The sequence below is a fragment of the Microcebus murinus genome, chromosome 9, assembly GCF_040939455.1.
Source record: "Microcebus murinus isolate Inina chromosome 9, M.murinus_Inina_mat1.0, whole genome shotgun sequence".
NCBI classification, from domain to species: domain Eukaryota; kingdom Metazoa; phylum Chordata; class Mammalia; order Primates; family Cheirogaleidae; genus Microcebus; species Microcebus murinus.
This window is the reverse complement of record NC_134112.1, coordinates 77,458,998-77,478,735: the sequence shown is the minus strand read 5'-3', so window position 1 is coordinate 77,478,735 and position 19,738 is coordinate 77,458,998. Positions and strand designations below refer to the sequence as shown.

At 35.8% G+C, this 19,738-nt stretch overlaps 1 pseudogene; it reads right to left on the bottom strand.

Moving 5' to 3' along the window:
* Window positions 1-351: 351 nt before the first annotated feature.
* On the bottom strand, window positions 352-2,771 carry LOC105884807 (NAD-dependent malic enzyme, mitochondrial pseudogene; annotated as a pseudogene).
* Window positions 2,772-19,738: the final 16,967 nt, after the last annotated feature.

The window sequence follows — 19,738 nt, the reverse complement described above, 5'->3', positions numbered from 1 at the left end:
TCCATAAAAGTAAATTTCTATTTTAGTAGCCTTAAAAGAACTAGGTGAGAAAAGATGATTACCTATGACAGTAAAAAGCAAATACTTTGGCAAGTGTGAATAAGAGTACTATTAAGTAAAGACATTCACAAATACATTTTTTATGTCTCTTATATGTGGTATAGGTTATAAATTAGAATCAAAGCATCATGGTTATTTGATCGAAGGGTACTGGTGGGCATTAACAACACATCTGTCTCCAAAAGATGTGTAGCTTCATGGGGAAAAGTCAGTCAAGCAAAGGTGTAGGGGAGAATAAAACACAGAAAACACCACAAATCTCAGACCATTATCTTTTTTTGTCTGAAAAAATGGGTCCCCTAAAGCATGGAAAAAACTTCACAGTGGGAGTGCTTCTATTCCACTAGCAGGGGAGATCTTGATGCGGATTCTGGCCATTCATACACATCTGGCAGCAGGGAATCATATTCATTTCGCCATATTCTTTCTTTAACATATTTGGCCTTGTCTTCAGGTTCTGGGTATCGGAAAGCCATTTTATTAGCATACAGGTATTCTGTAACTTTAATAGCAATGTTAATAGACACTTCCTGAATATGAGCAAGTGGTGGGTAAAGTCTCCCTTGAGCTAGCTCTTTCTCCGTCAATTGGCTTATCAGTGCCTTTGCAGAGTTACAGAGAATAATAGCTAAAGCCACACCTGGAAATATATATACATTGTTTCCTTGACCTGGTATAAAGACTCGCCCATCGCTGAGTTTTACTGGCTCAAATGGACTGCCACTGGCAAACAAACACCTTCCCTCTGTAAGTGTATATGCTTCTTCAGCCCTGCACTCAGCCTTTGCTGTAGGATTACTTAGTGCAAATATTACTGGCCTTTCATTGATACAGGCCATGGCTTTGATTACACCACGAGTGAAAAGACGGCCAGCACCTGCAACTCCAATTATAGCTGAAGGCTTAAGTGTATTTACTGCCTCTTCAAAAGTATCAGGTATGTGCTCTGGGGCTGAGTGAGTAAATAGTTCTTGATGATTATCTATTTTGCCTTTCCACCCCTTAATTAATAAACCATACTTGTCAAACATCCAGATTTTCTTTTGAGCCTCTTCTCCTGAGAGGCCATTTTCTACCAGAGACATTAACTATGAGATTTGCAATTCCAAGAGCAGCCTCTCCTGAGCCAAGAAATAAGATTTTGTGTTCTGAGATAGGTTTCCTAGTAACTTCTTGTGCAGTAAGAAGACCTGCTAGAGCCACTGCAGCAGTCCCTTGAATATCATCATTAAAAGTACAATTTTTTTCTCGATATTTTCTCAAGAACCTGAATGCATTATGATTTCCAAAGTCTTCAAACTGAATAAGTACGTTCCGGCCGTATCTGGCAGTAACAGCTTTCATAAACTCATCAATCAGGTCATCATAATGTTGTGAGCGATCTCGTTTCTCATACAAGCCCATGTAAAATGGATCTTTTAAGAGTGCTACATTATCAGTTCCCACGTCAATACACACAGGCAGGCCTTTATCAGGCTGTATTCCTGCACAAGCTGTATACAAACAGTTTTCCTACTGGAATTCCCATTCCATAGACAGAATTCCCATTCCATAGACTAGAATTCCCATTCCAGTTTTCCTACTGGAATTCCCATTCCCATTCCCAGATCTCCAAGACCCATAATTTTCTCTCCATCAGTCACCACAACATCCTTAATATGATTTTCTGGCCAGTTATCCGCAATTGATCTAACATGACCTCTGTCTGAGATTGAAATAATCCCTTAGGTCTTCTAAAGATGTGTCCACACTGAGAGCAGGCAAGCCCAACTGTTGGTGTATATACAATTGGCATTAGGCTTTCCATATCATCTTGCAGTATTCTAAAAAACAATTTCTCATTTCTTTCTTGTATTCCCATTATATAGATGTATTTTTCCAAAGGGCTACTCATTTTTTTCAAGTTTCTGTGGAATCGTAAGGCTTGAATATCTTGCGTCTCTATTTTGGGAGGTAGAAGTCCTCGAAGACCAAGCATTTGTCCTTCCTGTAATGTAAATGCCATTCCCTTGTTTGTTCTTGGATTTAACATAAGTGACTTGCCTTTGTCTTTTACGTGCAAATGACGACATGCCAAAGTACAAGGAGTGGCAACTACTCTTAACCCGCATAACATCTTTTTTTTTTTTTCCACCGGACGTCTCGCCCCGCCACAGGTGGCGCTGCCCGCGAGGAGGCGCGCCCTGCCGCGCGCCCAGGCGATGCTCGGCAGCTGCGCCGCCCGGCCCTCCCCTGCTCCGAGCTTGCCCGAGCCGGCGCCAGCTCAGGCTTGCGTCGGCGTGGGCGGCCCGACACGCGCCAAGGTAGCAGCCAGGAAAGACGCGGAGTGAGCGGATCCAGCCGCGAGGAGAGGCGGCGCGGCCCTGAGCGGAGACGGACAGGCGCGCGAGCCAATGGGAGGGAGGAGCCGGCTGGGGGCGGGGCTCCGCCCGGAGGCTGGGCGGCCGGGGAGCTCGGGTTACTGCCCCGGCGCCTTCCTCCGTCCGCTTCCTCGAGGTTGCTGTTCTGAGGCCGGGCGCGCGTCCGCGTGGACGCGATTCCGAGGCTGTGAGAAGGACGGGGCAGAGGTGGAGGACCTCGGAGATACGCCGCCCTAAGAAAGAAAGAAGCTGGGGCCAGTTGACTGCGAACCTAGCGCCCCCAACACTCCCGGGGCCCCGCGGGGGTATCGGGACTGCGGCAGCGCGTTCGCGCGAGAAGGGGCTCTCCATTTTTGTGGTATTTCACTTAGAAGAATGGACTCCAGAACCTTACTAGTTCTCCAGTTTTCATGGCTGAGTAGTACTCCACGGTATACATACACCTCATTTTCTTAATCCATTCATGTATTGATGGGCACTTGGATTGTTTCTACATCTATGCAATTGTGAATTGTGCTGAACCATTCTAGTGCAGATAGTTTTTTTTTTTATAGAATATCTTTTTTTTTCCCCCTTTGGGTAACTACCCAGTAGTGGTATTACTGGATCAAATAGTGATTCTACTTTTAGTTCTTTGAGATATCTCCACACTACTTTCTGTAGAGGCTATACTAGTTTGCAGTCCCACTAACAGTGTATCAGTGTTCCTATCTCTCCACATCCATGCCAACATTTGTTGTTTTGAGACATTTTGATAAAAGCCATTCTCATTGTGGTTTTGATTTGCATTTCCATGATGATTAGAGATGTTGAGCATTTTTTCATAGGTTTCTTGGCCATTAGTCTATCTTCTTTTGAGAAGTTTCTGTTCATATCCATTGCCCACTTTTTAATGGGATTGTTTGTTTCTTTTCTTGCTGATTTTCCTTAGTTCTTTATAGATTCTAGTTATCAGTCCTTCAGAAAATGGAGAAAATACTGTTTTAAAGAGGTCTGGCTTTGTTGGTTGAATTGGTTCTTAGTGAGTAAAGAGTTCTTGCATCTATCATCTTTATCCTCTTATATCTGTGCAGTCATGTGCCTCATAAAGACATTGTCATCAATGACAGACCACATATAAGACAGTGGTCCTATAAAATTATAATGGAGCATATATCTAAACCTCATATATGGCACTTGATATTGGCATTGCAGATCAAGAAGGGGAAATTATTGATATTTAGTAAACGTGCTAAGACCTGGTTTTGGTTTTCCATATAAAAACATATATAAATAAAAATATATATACCATCTAGATTTGTGTAAGTACATTATATGATATTCACACAGTGATGAAATCATCTAATAATGCATTTTTTCAGAATGTATCCCTATTGACACATGACAGTGTATATATATGTACACACACACAAACACCCGTATGCAAAGGAATTGATGAAAATGTGACCTGCCAACTATACAAACAATGCAAAAATGAAAACATAACAGAAGTCATACAAAAACATTCCCTAAAATCTCCTTAATTAAAAGCATACCCTAAATTCTCCTTTTTTTCAAATTTCCACTTTTTTTTTCTTTTTTTTAATTTCATCATATTATGGGGGTACAAATATTGTTAAGGTTACATATATTTCCCTTGCCACCCCTCCCTCCCCGTCAGAGCTTCTAGCGGGTCCATCCTCCAGGTGGTGCGCATTGCACTCATTATGTAAGTATACACCCATCCCCTCCTCCCCCTCACACCTGCCCCACACCCAATAAATGTGGGCTTTTTTTGACATTTTGGTTACATTTTATATCTTTGCCTCTCCCTAGCAAGGGTTAGGGGTATGCCCTTCCCTTCCACAATGCTCACCACCATTTCCCTAAGATGTGGGTCTACCCCCACCCCCAATCCCTGGTGAGCACTACATCATTTGAGCACCATAGTGTTAATCAATCAGTACCAGTTTGATGGTGAGTACACGTGAAGCCCATTTTCCTGATCTTGTGTCTCCTCACTTTGGATAAGGGGCTTAAGCTTAATCCAGGATAGTATAATCGATGCTAGCTTGCTGTCGTTTCTTAGAATTGAGTGATATTTCATTGTGAACATTTGTTTTATTAAAAGTGCCATTGAATGTGTCTTTTTATAACTTTAAGAGGCATATGAATTTCCTTTTCTGTGAACTGTTGGTTCACATTCTTCACCCATTTTCCTACTGTGTTGTGGCACTCTTAACATTTTAAGAAGATAAGCTCTGTAATATAAATTGGAAATATTTCCCCCATTTGTCATTAATCTTTTGTTTGTGGGGTGTTTTTTTTCTGCATTTTTTTATTTCAGCATCTTAAGAGAGTATAAATGTTTTGGTTACATACATTGTCTTTGCCCCACCCGAGTCAGAGCTTCAAGCATGTCCATCCCCTAGACCGTGTGCACCACACCCATTAGGTGTGAATATAATCCCTCCTCCCTCCTCCCACTTGCCCAACACCTGATGAATGTTACTACATGTGCACATAAATGTTGATCAGTTAATACCAATTTGATGGTGAGAACATTTGGTGCTTGTTTTTCCATTCTTGTGATACTTCACTTAGTTTGTTATCCTAATTTCATACTGGTGCCATGGGTTGGAATTTTGCTGTACACGATTGTCACTGGTAACCTAGAGACCATATTCCACTCATTGGTCAATTTTCATAGCCAGTATCCATAGTTCACATCATAAGTATTCAGGAAGACTTGAATGAGAATTTGTGGTGTCTTGTTTTGCAAAAATGGGCTCTTGCACAGATTCATCATATGAGTAAGAGTGTGGTTTATTTTCTTCAACATTCATGTTGACATATTATCAATTATATTTCCTTTGCAATATATAAAATTGCTTTTCCAAGATTTGTGATTATTTTAATCGGTCAAGAATATATTGATTCTGAATATTCTGTGGCTCTATGTTTATGTATAGAGAGGTTTATTTTATTTCTTTGACTAATACTGCAGGATTTCTATTCCCCTGGAATCTCTATGATGAGATATATATATTTGGATATAATCCAATCTAGTTCATACTTATACACAATTATGATGATCTATGCTGAAAATATAGACATGTATGAGCTTAAGCTTACAAAGAGAAGTAAAACCAGGATGAATTCATTCTACAACACATGACTCACATCTTTATATTCTTTATGATTTGGGTGGAACTCACCAATAAGGAATTAATTAGCTCATATGTTAGTTACTTCAAAAATCTCCTCAACTATGTGATAACACTCTACTTATAGGAAACGATAAGGCTCGGTTAATACATGCAAATTGTCCATAGCACAGACGAATTAGTGTAGACTGAACTGTAACACCTTGGTCCCAAAGATGGACAGGTTGCAGGGAGACTTATCATTTTGCCCTTTTTCAGTATTTTTCAAGTATAGGCCCTCTTTACTCCATTACATATGCACATAGGCAAAATATATATATTTTTAACTGATCTGGCCATGCACCCATTTTACAATGGTATGAAAACAATAAAATCCTATGGTTATATTGAGTGAAAAATGTGACCAATTGAATGTCTGTGTGCCATTACTGGATGAATATAGAGTGAGATAAAAAGAAAGAAAAAACAGGGGTTTCAGACACTGACATTGCTACTGTCTCTCTAAAGACAGGCATAATCAAGCTGAAATGTAATCCCAAAATCATAAAATAAAGTAAGTTCTTTTTAAGAACTACTCTATCTTGCCAATAAAAGCTGACAGAAACTTAATATTTTTAGAACAAGCATAAATTTAACATAAAGCACAAAACATTCATGCAGGTTCTTAAAAGCTAACATCTTTGGATGATATACCAGGATTTCTTATTCTCTCTCCTGTGCATTTGAATGGACTTCCTTTTTGTCTTAAGTATCTTGAAAAAACTCAGGCACAGCTCATGTGGTACTAAGAGTAAGGAAGACTCCTGAAAGAATGGGCACCTTCAGAACGACTAGACACAACTGCATTTTTATTTATTTTACATATCATAAGATCCTGTTTGAAAATATGTAAAAAGCTAGTCTAAAACATATATGTCTGAGAATTCCTGTTCACATAATTTGAGACAAGATCAGGAACAGTTTTCAAGTGACCTATGTCTATAATGAGTAAGTGAATGCTACAGTTGTTTTTGTAATTGTATGTATCTCTTACAACTTCTTCCACTGTTATAACTTTTATTAAAGTTACTGGTAAGCATCACTGATACTCAGTTAAGACTCCCCGTGTACATGAGCTGGCAACATGCCAGTGTCTTATCTGATTGGTCAGTGTTCATGCTAACACAGTTGCTAAATAGTTTAATATAACCATTTCTGTTACGTACCTTATAATCCTAATTCAATCTCATAAATTCTTCCCTATCCATAGATATGTGGATGAGCTTTTAAAACAATTACTAAAGATTAGCAATAGGAAAAAATCAGGAGGATACAAAGTGAAGAGAGAGAGGTTAAAATGTAGGCTACAGTCCAGAGCTCCTCACCAGATCATTTGACAGAACTCTCATCTGGTCACAGCCAATCTGACATTACCCTGACAGGCCATTTTCTCCAACTACCAGTAAACTCAACCTATTGCAAGATGTTTAAGCAATTGGAAAGGAATACTCATTTGTAAGTCCAATTCCAGAATTCCACTGAATTGTTTAGTCTGAAGTATTTAGTCTATATGGGGGAACACAGTGGGAATAGGGTGGTTTAAATGGCAGTTGCATATTTTAAAACAGAAGATATGAATACTGAGTAAGCATGTAAAGTATGTAAGTATATAAAAGACGTCAAGGCAATTCTAGATTGTATCTATCTTACTAATATGGGTGAATAATGATTTCTCAATTTCAAAGAGACTAGGAAAACCAAGCCTACTACTTGAATTGGATTAAGTTAACATAGAAAAAGTTTGCTGCCTATCATACTTGAATGAGAGTTTATTTGGGGGATGGGTTAGTAGAATAAATATAATATTTATGTAGAAGTTTATAGGCTTTCACATGCATGATCTTATATATTATTTCTAAAAATTCTTTGCGTTGAAAGTAGGAATTATTTTTTTTATTGATGATAAATAATGATTCCAAAAAGTTAGTTATTTTTGTAAACCCCAGAAGTTAATATTGTTTCATGTTGTATAGTTAGTATACTACATGGTGAAGCAGAGATTCAAACATTCTGGATGTAGAAGAAGATATTACTGTTGATCTCTGCAATTAAATTATCTCCTGCTTTCCTTCATGAAGATGAAGTAACCCTTAGTATAAAATGGACTTCTCACTGTTTTTAGGTATTGGTAATTGAGACTACTCATGTAAGGGGTGTAGATCATAAAAATTGTGTCCCCTGACCTAATAACTGTGTTGAACTTATTAATCAAGTTAATTTTAGTAATGACAAGAATATATCTGTAATTTGAAGTATGGTAAATATGGACTTACAAATATAACCATATATAAATTAAATTTTTAATTAGACTTAATTTTTCCTATATTATGTGAGATCAAAAGAGACAAGCTTGCCTATTTAAATATGGGCAGTGACCAGCACTGGAGATCAGGAAAAACTGTTAATATTGATGGTTCATTTCCCAACTTTTATAAATTCCTGACCAGATTTAAAACATTTTCCTACTAAACTCAGCAATCTCTGATAGTTAAAAATATGTATTTGTTGTTGTTGTTGTTGTCATTGCTTTTTGAAAAGCAATAACTAATAAGTGCTTTTAAGGGACTCTTACATAAAACATCTCATCATTCAAGTTAAATTCTATCTTTAAAAGAGAGAGAATGAATACATAAACAGTTATTTCTTTTAAACTGCTTCTATTTTTTTCTCAGAAGAATTCAAGAATATCAGTTCGTTAGATTTTTGTTATTATTAACAAATGATAAGTTTCTCTGAGTCTTGTGTACTAATTTAAACTGACAGTGTTTGAAAAAAGTGATAATAAATGTAGGGAAATGGTTTTCTTTTAGAGAACTGTCAAGCAAATATAAGTGGTAAATGAGGGAACAACATTAATAAAAGGATAAGAGTTAGAAACATACAATACTTATGAAATTATACTGTATTGGAAAAACAAATTCAGCGAATCATGTTCTGACTGACAAAGTACTTAACCAAAGGAAAAATGTGAAAATGAACAAAAGAAATCCATCCCAGAGAGCTACAAGGATCGGAGTGACAGTTGGGTAGATGAAATGTCCCAGGAAGTGAAGGCATTGTATATTTGAGCAAGTCATGTGTCAAATCTTCAAGGGACTAAATGTTGTTCAGACTCTGAAAGATAAGGATAGAAACATGTTACCCAAAGAATAATACCCAAAATGAAACTGAATGAGGTTTCTAATTATTAAACAAGCTGAAGTTATGGAATTTTCACTGAAAGTCAGCTTTAGAGGAAAGAATATTAGATAATCTTCACCAGAAAGCATGAGCCCAATCTCATAGGAAAGTAAAACAGATATTGATGTTAAATCTATGTAAATATGAGCATAATAAAATGGATGGAGGTTTATTTCCCAAGGCACCTGCCAAAAATTCTGAGAAGATAAATGCAAATTTGCACCGAAAGAGAATTGAAAACCATTTATTTGAAAACTTATTAAGTAAATAGGTTATAATAATTTAGTATGAAATGTCACATGTTTAGGTTGGCTCCTTGCAATAAATTATAAGGAAGAAGTGATGCATAGAAATACATGACAGTAAAATCTTTCTTCAATATCAAGTTTTGCATTGCACAAATTATTCATATATCTAGTATTCTGGGGTGGGGCAGGGGGAAGCTGCTTATTGCTTTATTAGCTGAACTGATCCATCCCAGTGCTTTGACAGTTAATAACTTTGGGCAGCATTAAACACCTTGAGCAGATGATTGTGATGAATTGATGAATACTTGGTTTGTCTTAGGTTAGGAGGAATATAACATATTAAAATTAACGTAGTGATCTCAACCTGATAATAATTCTGAGTTTCACTGGAAAAAGTCCCATCATCATTTAATACTTGGATGCATAAATTAATGAAACTGGTAATCAAAGGATTAGTAAATCTTCAGGAAAGACTTGATCACATTGAGGAAAAGTCCACATTAAGTGGCTATCCCAACCAGAGAACTGGTTTTCTTAAGCTCAGTTACCTATTGTTACGAAAATATAGGTGTTTTTTTCTAATTAAAATGTAGCTAGACTCTCTTCCCCATCCACTGTCCAGTAGTAGCCCAAGCCAAAATCTTGAGTGTCATCTTGGATGATTTCTTCCCTTAACATTCTCTTATTTTCATCTCCTCTGTCACAACCACATCTTTCCTGAATTGTTGTAACAACCCCTAACACTGATGCTCCTGCCTCCTGCCCTGCCCTTGACCAATGTCTGCTTCTCCCTGCAGTGAAGGCGGATGAACAGTTCTAAAATTGTATTGTCTTTGCCTAGGACTTTGTCAGTTACTTGTGCTAGACTATATGTTTTTGAAGAACAGGGATATTAAATCCCAATACCTGGTACTTGTTATGCACTGGCTCATATATTTTTAAAACTTAATGAATGAATAGACAGTTGGATAGATGTTTGAGAAAGTCTGATACCTGTGAGAACAACATTATAAATGTTGATTAGCACAAAGAAATGTTACCTCTAGAAGTACACTTTTAGTGCATTATGAAGTAGATGCAATTTCAGGATTGTCCACAAAATGTAATGTGCATTCATAGCACTGCCCACATGAGCAAATTCCAAATAACTGAATAATCCCAGTTTACAATGCACTCTAGTCATAAAGTAGGGCTTATTGTATTTAAAATAAATAGTATCTATTAAAAACCAATATTGTCTGTAGAAATCATGAAATATAAAAAATAAATAAAAACTGGTTTCTGTCCTGAAGTAAAAATTTCATAGCAGGCAAGTAGAAATAAATGATTAATGTGGGATCTGGGAAAATGGATGGTGTACCCAAGCAAATAATCACAGATATAGATTGTACTGTCCCCATTTCCAGCTTGACAAGTAAGATGTACCACCTCACCATGGAATCCTTTGCAAGTACTGCTTTTAAAATCCTCTAGGTTTTTTATTTTATTTTATTTTATTTTGTCCATCTTAACTGGCAGGCTATAAATAAATGTTGACATGGCGTTATTGTGTGTCTGTTCCACTCCAACAATTTGTGGATTTTTTTCCCTATTTTCCAAGAGAGACTGTACAAGATAGGAAAGGAAAAGGTATCAGGAAGGTTTGTTTTTAATTCTTAGGAGCTCAGTTACTGACTTGGATGCTTCTCTGAAAAAGATTAATGATAACTATAATAACTTAGGACTGTCCTTAATTTCTGTATCAATATAATTATAGGGGGAATGAGCTAGCCCTAAAACACTTTGCTCCTTCGATGTGTTTCTTTAGACTTTGTTAAGATTTGTCAAAGCCTAGAAGTGAAGATGGCCCTTTGCAGTCTTCTAATGTCCAATGAACTTTCAAATACTTTCAATCACAGGTTCTCTGGGGAGCTACTCAGTAACAGCTTTGCTCAAGGCCTTGTTGAGTTGAAATTTATATACCTGAAAATGATGAATGCATGTAAGAGTACTATTTAAGCATTTCACAAAATCACGAGCTAATAAGAAACACTGCTAATTATTAAACCAATTTCACAACACCCCAGAATATCGTAAGTTTTTCAACAATTGTTACAAAATTTCCTAGTTAAAAGTGAAATTAACTTGTTTTAATTGAAAGACTACATGGTATTCTGAAGTTTATAAAACCTAAAGATGTGAGAAGAGGACAGGTAAAGTTAGAGGATAGAAGAAAAACAGATCAAATGGAATAAAGATAAATAGCTACCATTCCAGAGAGAGAGAGAGAGAGAGAGAGAGAGATGGAATATCACTCGTCTACTATAGAAAAACACTGACAGAAACACATTAGCAGTAATTTTGGTAAAATTGCATAGACTGTCACTATGTCATTAAGCAGGGTTTGGAAAGAATCAAACATTTCCCTTGTGAGGCCAGAGAGGTATTTTGTAGCAAATAGTTTGAACCAATTTTTATGTTCTAAACCAACGGTCCCCAACCTTTTTGGCACCAGGGACCAGTTTCATGAAAGACAATTTTTCCACAGACAGGGTCGGGGTGGTTTCAGGATGAGTCAAGCTCATTACATTTTTTGTGCAGACAAACCTCTCTGCTAATGATAATCTGTATTGCAGCCACTCCCCAGCGCTAGCATCACCACCTGAGCTCCACCTCAGATCATCAGGCATTAGATTCTCACAAGGAGCACACAACCTATATCCCTTGCATGCACAGTTTACAGTAGGGTTCTGGCTCATGTGAGAATCTAATGCTGCCACCGATCTGACAGGAGACGAAGCTTATGCAGGGATGCAAGTGATGGGGAGCCGCTGTAAATACAGAGGTTGCTTTGCTTGCTCTCCTGCTGCTCACCTCCTGCTGGGTGGCCTGGTTCCTAACAGGCCATGGAATGGTACTACTCTGTGGTCCAGGGGTTGGGGACTGCAGTTCTAAACAATCATTCAACCTACTTGTGAATGCCAACATAAAAAGGAACCAATGTTGATTATTTAATAAATAATTTGCAAGAACAATTTTACTGATAGAAGCTTAATATCAGCTTATATCTGGTCTTAGTAGATTTTTAGCCACTTTAATAAAGACTGTTTAGAAAATAGATTCAATTTTCATCATTCTAAGGCTTTCAAAGTCTGTGTAGACGGGTGTACACAAGCAAAGTTACACTACACATATTTCCAAGGGACTATGGAGAAACCCTAATGAATGTAGGTCACTGAATTTCACCAGCTATTATGTGAAATTCCTTTGTCTAAAAAAGTAAAAAAACAAATAGTGAATTCCATGGAATATTTTCCTGAGCATAAAGACAGCAGCATTCTAGTCTATTTTGTATAAGTATACTAATGACTATTTTTCTAGAACATACAACTACATGATGAATACAATGCTAGAGCTTTGGGACTTATAAGGTTATTGCTTGCATGAAGTATGTAGCACAAAAAATATGAATAATTTAGATCCAAAAGCATATGGGCATAATTTATAATCTCCAAATACAGAATTGTGTAAGCTTGAACAAATAAATCTTTCATACATAATGGAGAACATTAATGTCTTCATGATCCTTTGAAAGTTGTGACATGTTACAATTTTCAACCTATTAATTCTACATGGATTTATTGGCCATTTCTTATGTGCCCAACACTATGCTGTCTCTTAATTCATTTGAGTGTTTTATTTTGAGTATTCTGAAGAAACAATATAATTTAGTATCTCCTTATTTTCAACTACCAATTAGACATATTTAGGTTTTCATTTATCATATTCCTATAAAGCAGAGACCCCCTGTTTTAAACTGAAAATTTTTAGTTATCACTTGCCCACTACCTCATTAAATAGCCCCTCGTTTTACTGAAGACATTTTAATTCTTAGTAATCTTTTCCTCACATTGAGCAGAAACATTCCCTGTTAATACCATTTGATAGTCTTTGCATTGATTTTAGGGCCACAGAGATGACATATGACTTGATAAAATATAAAGGCTCTTTCAAATATTTAAGAAGACTCATGATGCCACTTTCCTGCTCAATTTAGTGTTCTGAACGTTAAACTGACATGACTTCCAGATACTTTAGCACCTTCAGTAAGCATTACTTTACATCCTTACCTCTCAAAACACCACTAAACTCCAAACACAGTTGGGAAATTAGAGGAATAATTCAGATATTATTTATCTGTTGGATGCTTGGGCCAGGATGGTACCAGCAAAGGTAGTGAAAAGTATTTGGCTCTAAACATAATTTAGTGGCAGAAGTGACAGGATTCTTCTTATAGATGGAAGTGTGATGTCAGCCAGAGTAAAATAAAGAATGATGCTACATTTTGTCTGCACAACTAAGAGAATGGAGTTACTACTGCTGAGTCAGGAAAGACCATGGGAGCTGCAGGTTTGAGAATGGGATGGGAGGAGTCAGAAACTCAGTTTTAGAAATGCTAACGTTGAGAAGTCTAGTCAATATACAGGTGAAGATGCTGTGTAAACCATTGAATATACATTTGGTGTTCAGTGGAGATAAAATTTTGATAAGGCTAGAGAAATAATTTTGAGTCAAACACCCCAGATAGGTGATATATTTAAATTGTGAAACTGATGAAGCCCACAAAATGAGTAAAGACAGATTGAAAAGTTTAAGAACACAGTGAATGTATTTAAGTACTAACATAAACAGTACATACATAACAAAGTACATACATAATAGAGTTGTCTGTGCTCACTGAAAAAAGTTAGAGACTTTCACCATATTAATTCCACCTTTTATCAAATCAGTTCATACTTAGACCTCAGATAAACTCAACTAACTCTAACATATCCAAATTTAACTTAACTTGCTTACAAGTTCATTTGGAACTGAAAATAATGTAGCTGATTCTTTAAAAATAGAGAAATTGGTCATACTGATCCCTCAAGGTAGTGTAGTAAGAGAAACAATGGAATGATCTTTATCTTGAACAGAATCTAAAAGAAGCCCAAAATATAACAGTTCTGGGATCACAACTTATATCCAAGCCTTGAGTTTTTAACAGTTAATGTTACCATATCAAAGCTACCTGTTTCGTATTACTTTATAAATACATACATTTAACTTTTTTATAACAATATAAGACAGGGCATTGGGAATGAAAAGTTAAGATAATAAATCTGCTCACATGAATCCTGTCTATTGGACAGTATTGATTTTGTTGTCTGTATCTGCTCCAAACATTTCCTGTAACAATTCTAAAGCTCATCAATCAACCTTTTCTTATACATAAAACATGTACAGGCAAAGCGAATAAGAAATCCTTACTCTCTACAACATTTACAGTCCAGCTTACTTAGCAGTATCTTGTGATCAGTAACATATTTCATGAGTGATGGCCAGTACTCTATCTAGAAAATGACCATCCTGAGTCTGGTCATACAATTTTTATCATTCTGTCTTCACTGCTGAGCTAGCTCTACCCATGAAATAGTAGTATGAGTGATTTCCATAGTCAATTCAATTATATCACACTGAAAATCTTAATATTATAAACAAAGCTAAAACTAGGCACTAAAATATCTGAAACATGTATAACAGACAAAAAACAACATCTGGAATGTATTTGTAATAATAAATTATATATTAATATAACAATCTCTCCTCCTCACCGGCTCTTTCTTCCTAATCTGCTTTGTCAGTTCTTCCTGATCTCTCAGACCATAACTTTAGAATGCCCCAAACAGGTTTTCTTGGAACTCCTTCCTTCTGTAATTACCTTCACTTCCTAGGTTCTCATCCTAACACATGGTTTGATATGTCATCTATAAGTGACAACTACTCACTGTCAACTTCAATTTCATACCTCTCTCCTAAGGCTAGATACACATCATGAACTTTCTCCTCAACATTTTTGCTTGGTCTGGTGAATAGGGTGGATGACAGAGAATTCCCAAGTCTAACCTCTGTAGTTTGGCAGCATTGTTTGTGCGACAGGTGGTCAAGCATTGGCTTGAAAGAGGATTGGCCTGTCTCTATTGACCAATCTTGGTTGCTAAATCACAAGCATTCTCATCATTTCACCCAATTTGTTTCAGGAGACATCTACTGTAATCAACTGACCAGGTTTCATGAAACCGTAGTGGATAACACCAGCATTGGACCACCAAACAGACAACATTAGCTTTTTAGATGAAATATTCGGTTTGGGGCTGTGTTTTGGCCCTTCATCTTTATTCAACCATTGTGCCAAATGCTTGTGATTGTCAGAAAGAATCCATTTTTCATCACATATAACAATATAGTGTAGAAATGGTTCACCATTATGTCATGAAAGTAAAGAAAGGCAAACTTCAAGACGATTTCTCTTCTGATGCTCATTTAATTCATCTGGTACCCAACTATCCAGCTCCTTTACCTTGCCGATTTGTTTCAAATGACCCAATATTGTTGACATAGTAAAATAAAATCTTGTTGCTAATTCCCATGTAGGTTAGGATGGATTTGCTTCCACTACAGGTTTAAAATCATGTTGTCTACCTTGGTCTTAGGTCACCCATATGGCTCATTTTCAAGGTTAAATTCACTAGAATGGAACTTCTTGTGCGTTCATTAGCCACATCCTTCCCAAACACTTCAGTGATATTTTGAGCTGTGTGTGCTGCATTGGTTCCATGATGGAACTCAAATTTGAAAATAACATAAACTTTTGACTTATCCATGGTTTCACAAAAATTGCTCTAAAAATTTTTTTGTAAGATAATCACAAGCCAAACTGTGCATTTGAAAGAATGAGGATGTACCTTCCCAATAAAAATAAAACAAGAAGTGTCAAAGTGAAACGTCAGAGATATCAACTGTCAAACTTAGTACTTAAGAAAATCAGACATTTCATACTTAATAAATTAAATATTTACCACTGGTCGGTATGATCATCCATATTATATGAATATCATCAACATTATACTGGGGAAGCATACACATGGAAATGGCCTGTGATCTAGGATATATAGTCTTCTCTTTTTCCTCCAATCTGTGATTGTCTGAAAACCTGTATTCGTTATGTTTTGTAGCTATAGCAACAAATTTAAGGCCAAACTAAACCATGTATTCCCAAGAGCTGCATGTCTTCGATTGTCACCAAATGTCAGTTGGAGTCTGGGACAACACTAGAGGCTGTGCCTGGAGATTAATTAAGCCATTTGTGGTGAGTATTTCATTGCTCTTGTTTAAGAAACAAAGACGTATATTGGAAAAGGAGCAGATTTTTCTCCTCTTTCTTTTGTTCTCTGTCTCTTTGACTTAGAGTGCTAGCATTTTATCTCTTTTTTATCTTTAATTGGTTGTATGGCTACCATTCTTAAGTAAAGAATGAACATGATTCTACTAATTATTTTCTTCTATTTCTCAATCTACTTAGTGTGAACTTAAAGCATTCAGATTCTAGGATAAGAATCATGTCAAAACCATATGGTATTTAAATAATTTATCAAATACATACCAAACACTCTAACTGCAAAATATGTACTGATAAGCCAAACTGTCTGACACTGGGAAAAGTAAGTAGGAAAAAACCCATTCTACTAAGTGAAGTATCTCAAGAATGGAAAAACAACACCACATGTACTCACCAGCAAATTGGTATTAACGGATCAACACCTAAGTGGTCATATAGGAGTAACATTTATCGGGTGTCAGGAGGGTAGGAGAGGGAAGGAGGGATGGGTATACACAACCAAACGAGTAAGATGTGCAACATTTGGGGGATGGACACACTTGAAGTTCTTACTCGAGGGGGGATGGAGGAATGGGCAATATACATAACCTTAACACTTGTACCCCCATAATACGCTAAAATAAAAATAAATTAAAAAAAATAATAAATAAAAACATAAGTGAAGAAATAAATAATCTGTGTTTTAGAATGTTTTAAACAGTATTTTCCAGAAAATCACACTTAGTAATTAAAAAAATAATGTTGACATTGCCAATAAATAATTTGAGAAAGAATAATTTTAAAAACAATTAAAATTCTTCACAAAAATGTATTGCTTTGAAGGATCTTTTTCGCACTTACGATTATATCTTGATAAAAAATTATACAGTAACTATTTTATTTTCACTAGCACTTGTCATATTTTAAAGCATATTCATACTCATTTCCATTCAAATGGAAGATGATCATTATACTCCTCAATTCTCAAAAAATTAACTGTGAGTTTTCTTAAAGTTATATCAAATTTAAATTCAACCTAATGACATCAACTAGGGAAAAATATATTTGTCTGTTTTTTCTTTATATTTTTTTCATTATTGAGCAAGAACTATCATACTCTTTACTACTGAGCAAATATTTCAGACTCTCTGAAGTAGGAAAGCCTAAAAATGTAGGTACTAATAACCCATAAATGGATTAATGGATTTGTTATATTGGTTCATAGATCCTTACTTAAAAAAAAAAAGAACCCTAAAATGCAGAAAGGACATTTCCCACCTATCACCACCCTTTAAGTCCCAAACTCCAAATATTCACTATTACCAAATCATATGGCATGGCTGGGTTTAGATGGTAGATTGTTCTTTCTGGAATGTGAACCCCCCAAAATTATAGGTAAATAGATATTATTTTTAGGGGTAACATCATAATGCTGCACATTGCTTATCTTTTTGTATGTTTTTATATAAAATGTTTATTTTTGAAATACATACAATGTATGTAGTTTATACCTCAACCAATCAAATACCTGTTAAAATCCTTGTATTTTATTAAATATACACATGAGCTCATATATCAAATATTGCCAGGATAACTCAAATATTTGCTGGTTGATGCAATTGCTAAATGTAAAGCTTATGTATTTGGCCTTTGAATTTACTTAATAATTAAAGATTTGATTTTCTTTTGTTCCTTTTATAACAAAGGATAGAATATGAAATAAATAGCTCTTAATTTTATAAAACCTAAGTATCAATTGTTTTTTTAAAAGTCCACTGTAGACTAGGGGATCCTAGTTTGTGCTCTTCTAATTTATCAACAATTATTTTTGTTAGTGACTCACCTTTATAGAGTCTTTACAAAGCACTTAACTTAGCTTTCTAGAATTAGGCTTAAAAATCAACTGGTCCTCATATTCATATAACTTCACGTGTGGTAGGAGAAATGCCCAGGCAGTCTGTAGAGTGTACAGATGCATCAGTCAGTGTGTTTTATTGAGGAAACATAGAACACCATTAATTCCATAAATGAATTAAAATGTGGTGGATAAGAGAGCTTCTACCACAAATGCTTCATAGGTACTGTTGCATGGATAAAATGCCATCACATAGATATTTAGTGTTGATACATATTAGACAATTACTAAGTATTGGCTCTTCTTCATTCTTGCAGAATGAAGACTCTCTTTCAGAGAGTCTGAAATATTTGCTCAGTAGTAAAGAGTATGATAGTTCTTGCTCAATAATGAAAAAAATATAAAGAAAAAACAGACAAATATATTTTTCCCTAGTTGATGTCATTAGGTTGAATTTAAATTTGATATAACTTTAAGAAAACTCACATTCTTGCACCTTTGTGTTTACTGGTGAAAACATCACAACAATATCCTAAGTTTAATTTATATTAGCACCATTTTACAGACAAGGAAACTGAGTCTTGGAAAAGTCAGGCAACTTTCCTGATTTTCAGACTATTATATACATCTTAAATAAATATATGAAAGTACATATGCACGTGCTTCACAAATATGCTTTAATTAAATAGCAATCACTTATATCTTAAAATGTTGGCAGTCAGACAACCAACCAATTTTGGAAATATGTATAAGCTTTAGATGTATGGAAATAAAATCCCTGCATTTTCCAAGTGTTATCTTGCCATCAGATTGCCCTAGGTCTGTGGTTTTCATTTGTTTTATTCTTGTGTATTTACATTTGAAAGAAGATATTTGCTGATTTTTATGTACAGGATAATTCTGATGAAAGGATTTATTTAATCAATGCTCTTACAACTCATGAAGAATGAGTATAATCTGGACTTTCATGTTCGGGATGTTGGTATCATTTCATCCCCCTTCAACTTTAACCACATGAGTGCATACACAATAAAAAGGATCAACCAAAATTCTCAGATAAGAGATCATTTTGGGTATTTTTCTGATTAAATATAGCATATATAATTTCAATTCTGATTACTAAACATCTTTCTTATAAATCCATTAGGTTTTTCTTTGCATATAACGAATACTGAACAAAAGTCAAATTTCTCAGAGGAATTATTCCCATATTGATTTGGAACTAGTGATGCACATAGGTATAATCTTAGGCATAATTTTTACTGATCATAAGTTACAACATGACTTTTATTAAATTACATTATTTTTAGAGCACTTTTAGGTTCACAGAAAAATTAAGAGGAAGGTATAGAGATTCGCTATTCACCCCCTTCCCCCACACGTGCACAGCTTCCCGCACTACCAACATCCCCCATGAGAGTGGTACATTTGTTACTGACATGTCATAATTGTCCAAAGTACATAGTTATGTTAGGGTTCACTCTTGGTCTTGTATATTTTATGGGTTTGGGCAAATATACAATGACATGTATCCACCATTACAGCATCATAGAGAACAGTTTCATTGCCCTAGATATCCTCTGGGCTCCACCTATTCATCCATCCTTCCTCACAACCCCTGGGAACCACTGTCTCCAAACTGCTTTAAACATCTGTTGTAGGTTTTCATATGA